Source organism: Vigna unguiculata, chromosome 3 (genome assembly GCF_004118075.2).
Source record: "Vigna unguiculata cultivar IT97K-499-35 chromosome 3, ASM411807v1, whole genome shotgun sequence".
Taxonomy (NCBI): Eukaryota; Viridiplantae; Streptophyta; class Magnoliopsida; order Fabales; family Fabaceae; genus Vigna; species Vigna unguiculata.
Window position 1 is genome coordinate 31,084,454 of NC_040281.1, and position 6,122 is coordinate 31,090,575.

Here is a 6,122-nt window from a genome sequence, read left to right on the forward strand (position 1 = left end):
GAAATATATCGAAGAGTTGGTGCTGGGCTAGCCGAAAATCAAAATTTATCAGAAGCTTGGTCTAAAATTCCTGAAAAATTAGCTTTTTATGATTACATCGGAAATAATCCAGCAAAAGGGGGTTATTTAGAGCTGGTTCAATGGACAATGGAGATGGAATAGCCGTCGGTTGGTTAGGACATCCCATTTTTCGAGATAAAGAAGGACATGAGCTTTTTGTACGTCGTATGCCTACTTTTTTGAAACATTTCCAGTTGTTTTAGTAGATGGGGACGGAATTGTTAGAGCCGATGTTCCTTTTCGAAGAGCAGAATCGAAATATAGTGTCGAACAAGTAGGTGTAACTGTTGAGTTCTATGGTGGTGAGCTTAATGGAGTAAGTTATAGTGATCCCGCTACTGTGAAAAATATGCTAGACGTGCTCAATTGGGGAAATTTTGAATTAGATCGTGCTACTTTGAAATCAGATGGTGTTTTTCGTAGCAGTCCAAGGGGTTGGTTTACTTTTGGGCATGCTTCATTTGCTCTGCTATTCTTTTCGGGCACATTTGGCATGGTTCTAGAACTTTGTTCAGAGATGTTTTGCTGGTATCGACCCAGATTTAGATGCTCAAGTAGAATTTGGAGCATTCCAAAAACTTGGAGATCCAACTACAAGAAGACAGGTAGTATAACATTCTTTTGTTCTTTTCTACTTTTTATAATTTGAATTTCATATAAAGAACTAGATAAATCTTGATTGGAATCATTGCATTTATTCTTTTTTTCTTTCGAAAAGAGCCCCACCCCAAGAAACAGGTATGAAAGCTATAATTGTAAACCACGATTAAATTTATGGAAGCTTTGGTTTATACATTCCTCTTAGTCTCAACTTTAGGAATTATTTTTTCGCGATTTTTTTAGAGAACCTCCTAAAGTTCCGACGAAAAAGGTCAAATAATTTTTATTATCTTAATTGAAGTAATGAGCCCCCAATAGGGAGGGCGCATTACTTCAACTAGTCCCCATGTTCTTCAAATGGATCTCTTAGTTGTTGGGAGGGTTGCCCAAAGGCAGTATATAAGGCATACCCAGTAAAACTTACAAGTAAACCAGATATAGAGATGGCAATTAGAGTTGCTGTTTCCATTATTTAATTCTAAAGTTTCCAGATCACAATAGATCTATAGGATAAGATCCTTATATTTACAGCGGAATGGTATACAAAGTCAACAGATCTAAATGAATAAAAAGAGTATTTATGGCTACGCAAACCGTTGAGGATAATTCTAGATCTGGTCCAAGACGAACTGTTGTAGGGAATTTATTGAAACCTTTAAATTCAGAATATGGTAAAGTAGCCCCGGGTGGGGAACTACTCCTTTGATGGGTGTTGCAATGGCTCTATTTGCGATATTTCTATCTATTATTTTGGAGATTTATAATTCGTCCATTTTATTGGACGGAATTTCTATCAATTAGATTCACAAGAATCGAGTAATTAGTTTATAGAAAGTGAAGCGTTTAGGTTTCTTATTGTTTCTTAGTCTATTCCATGTTGATGTGGTAGTTTGATCGTAGAATTTCTTTGTTTCTGTATTTCCGGAATATGAGTGTGTGACTTGTTTAATTGGTCCTATTGAAAGTACAGAACATAAAATGGGTCTGTCATCTTGATATAGATGGTTTTATTCCGTCAGATATTTAATCTAGTATCTGGAGCACGGAATATAGAAAATAGATTCTAAAAATCTTAATACTATGATTCATACTAAATATTTAGACCTCGCAACTGGATTTAAAAACCTTTTCAAAGAGTTCTAAAAATATATTGAAAAATTTTGATTCTTTCAAGCTTCTCCAGTTTGTCTTTATTTTGAGCAAAGGACAAACCTTTCCTTGAATTTTTCATTATATTTATCTATTCATTGAAGAAGTGATGATCCAGCAATTCTTACTCAGGGAATTTTGGACTTCGATTAAAATTGTTTTGAATCATCGTGGTTCTAGTATGAATCTGAGGTTTTTTTATTCATTCATATGGTCCTAACAAGAGAATCCTTATCAATAATAAAAATTCAAGAATAAAGAAGACAGCAGTAAATTCACATTATACAAATAAAAAGAAGTAAAGAATATTCAAGAGGCCTTAAAAGATCACGATAAAGACGGGTGCGCCGACTTGATATTTTGGCATTATAACAAAAAAGAATAGCTTTCGGATTTTTATTTCTTTTTATCGTAAGAGAAAATTAGAATCATAGGATTAAATAAAGCAGTTTCAAACTTTCTATTACGGATATCTGTTTTGTTACAATCAATATTTGGGTATTTTGTTTGAGCCGTACGAGATGAAATTCGCATATACGGTTCTCTGGGGGGTTCCTTTGGGTTACCTATCTCAATAAAGTTTATGATTGGTTCGAAGAACGTCTTGAAATTCAGGCGATTGCCGATGATATAACCAGTAAATATGTTCCGCCTCATGTGAACATATTTTATTTTTAGGGGGAATTACACTTGTTTTTTAGTCCAAGTAGCAACAGGATTTGCTATGACTTTTTATTATCGCCCAACCGTTACTGAAGCTTTTGCTTCTGTTCAATATATAATGACTGAAGCTAATTTTGGTTGGTTAATCCGATCAGTTCATCGATGGTCGGCAAGTATGATGGTCTTAATGATGATTCTACACGTATTTCGTGTGTATCTTACAGGTGGTTTTAAAAAACCTCGCGAATTAACTTGGGTTACGGGTGTAGTTTTGGCTGTATTAACTGCATCTTTTGGTGTAACTGGTTATTCCTTACCTTGGGATCAAATTGGTTATTGGGCAGTAAAAATAGTAACAGGCGTACCCGAAGCTATTCCTGTAATAGGATCGTCTTTGGTAGAATTATTACGCGGAAGTTCCAGTGTGGGCCAATCTACCTTAACTCGTTTTTATAGTTTGCATACTTTTGTATTACCTCTTCTTACTGCTGTATTTATGTTAATGCACTTTTCAATGATACGTAAGCAAGGCATTTCTGGTCCTTTATAGTGAATATGGGTCATAGATATTTGTAATCACTTCATTATCATTTTGTATTTTGGGGAGGATTTTTTTCATTGCTACAATTATGGATTATAAAACAAAATAAAACATGTATTTAGATATTTTTCTTCAACTTAACAAAAATTGAATTTTTTTACATACAAAATAGTTGAAGGGAATTCTCCAAAAAAAATGGATTATGGGAGTGTGTGACTTGAACTATTTATTTGGCCGCGCAGATATATGACTTTATCTTATCTGCCACATTATAATTTACAATTAAATGTGTCTTTTTTCCAACCACCAAGCAAGGCTCTTACAGAGAGGGTAGGCTGGTTTTACTTGAAGAGAATCTTTTCTATGATCAGACTCGATTTTATTCTGCATCAACAGGCTCCATAAGATCCAGTAAAAGAAGTGATGTGATATAGTCTGAATTCTATATAGTATGACAACGCATTCATTTCCTATGCATTGATTTGATTTCTGATACTATTGGAGTGAACAAAGTAGATCTAAAGAACAACGCAAGTTAGGTTATATTAGTAACAAGTAAATTCTTTGTACATAAAAAGTATCAAGATTTTTTTTGATAGGATAACAATTGCAAAGTTTGAGATCACCCAGAAAGCATTATCAACTTGAAAAGTCTACTCGGGTATTGAGCGTTTACTAAAATTTACTTAAAAAGAACTTAATTTTTTTTCAATAAAAAATGGTAACTTTGGAAAAAGAGAATAGAATCAAGTTTCTTTTATTATTTAGAATCTTCATATATGTGTGGATAACACATAATTTTTTTCTAGTTTATTCTATAGATACAGTTGAAGAAAAATTTGATTAGTGCTCGAGCCGGATGATGAAAAATTATCATATCCGGTTCTTTTGGAGGATGGATCTATAAGAATTCACCTATCCCAATAACAAAAAAACCTGACTTGAATGATCCTGTATTAAGAGCTAAATTGGCTAAGGGAATGGGTCATAATTATTATGGAGAACCCGCATGGCCTAACGATCTTTTATATATTTTTCCAGTAGTAATTCTAGGTACTATTGCCTGTAACGTAGGCTTAGCGGTTCTAGAACCATCCATGATTGGGGAACCTGCGGATCCTTTTGCAACTCCTTTGAAATACTACCTGAATGGTATTTTTTCCCGTATTTCAAATACTTCGTACAGTGCCCAATAAGTTATTGGGCGTTCTTTTAATGGTTTCGGTACCTACGGGATTATTAACAGTACCCTTTTTGGAGAATGTTAATAAATTCCAAAATCCATTTCGCCGCCCAGTAGCAACTACCATCTTTTTGATTGGTACTGTAGTTGCCCTTTGGTTAGGTATTGGAGCAACATTACCTATTGAGAAATCCCTAACGTTAGGTCTTTTTTAAAATTATAAGATTGGTTTCATTTTGAAATAAAATATCATGACATCTGTATTGTATATCTAGGGAGAATTCTTTCTGAACCTACTAATCCCTAGATACATCTATTCCTTTTTAGATATATTCTGACCATTAGGATTTGTTCTAAATATTTAAATTACATAATTTGACCTTTCATTTTGAGTTTAGAAAAAAAATCAATTTGAAAAAATCCTATGTCAATAGATTTCAATTTTATGCAAAATACTTTTGTATTTTTAAAATGTCCAATATAGATTTTCCATCTTCTACGCGAAAATGTTCAAATTTCAGAAGGTCTTCTTGACTGTTATTCAAAAGTTCTAATAATGTATGAATATTGGATCTTTTGAGACAATTATAGATCCTGGGAGGTAATTCTAATTGGTCAATAAAAATAGATTTCAATGCTATTTCTTTTTTATTTTTCCTTAGTTTATCTTTAACCAATATATCATGAAAAGTAAAAAGGGGCAAAGTCACTTTGTCTTGATTTTTTTCTAAATGAAAGTTATCTTCTTCTGCGTGTAAAAAGGGAAGAAATAAATCAATCAAATTTTGGGAGGCTTCATAAAGGGCTTCCTTAGGAGTTAAACTTCCGTTTGTCCATATCTCCAGAAAAAGTATTTCTTGTTTTTCATTCCCATTGACATAAGAATGAATACTATAATTTACATTTCGAACATGCATGAATCTAGCATCTATATCATAACTTCCGTCTTGAAAGTTTTTTAATGTTTTTATACGATACCCACGATTTCTCTCAATTTTTAATTCAATACACAAATTAAAGGTTCTGTACGTTGGCTATATGTTGTCTATTATCAACGATTTCCACCGAGGGTGGTAAAATGATGTCTTGAGCGGTTATATATCCAGGACCTTTGAAAGAAATCCATGCGTCCTGTGTTCCATACATATTACTTTTCAATACAATTTTTTTCAAATTCATGAAAATTTCATGTACTGATTCTTCAATACCTATTATGGTAGAATATTCATGTGGTATTTTCTCTGATTTTACACGTGTGATACATGTTCCCTCTATTTCTCCGAGTAAAATTCTTCGGATTGCAATGCCTATTGTATCAGCTTGACCTTTCATAAGTGGGGACAAATAAAGCGTCCATAATAAAGACGCTTACTGTCTATTCGTGATTCAACACATTTCCATTGTAGTGTCCGAGTAGAGACTCTTAATTTCTCTTGAACCATAGTAATTATTTTGATAAAACTCTTGACTTGTTTTTTCTCTTGAACTATTTTTAATGTTTATTTTTAGTTTTATACACGTCTTTTTTAGGAGACCTACATCCATTATGTGGCATAGGAGTTACATCTCGTATAAAATTTAATAGTATACCACTTCTAAGAATAGCTCTTAATGCTGCATCTCTTCCGAGGCCAGGCCCTTTTATCATGATTTCTGCTCGTTGCATGCCTTGATCCGATACTGTTCGAATAGCATTTCCTGCTGCAGTTTGAGCGGCAAAAGGTGTTCCCCTTCGTGTACCCTTGAATCCACAAGTACCCGCGGAGGACCAAGAAATCACCCGACCTCGTACATCTGTAATAGTCACAATAGTATTGTTGAAACTAGCTTGAACATGAATAATTCCCTTTGGTATTTTACGAGTATGATTACGCGAACCAATACGTACATTTTTACGTGAACCTTTTTTAGGTATAGATTTTGCCA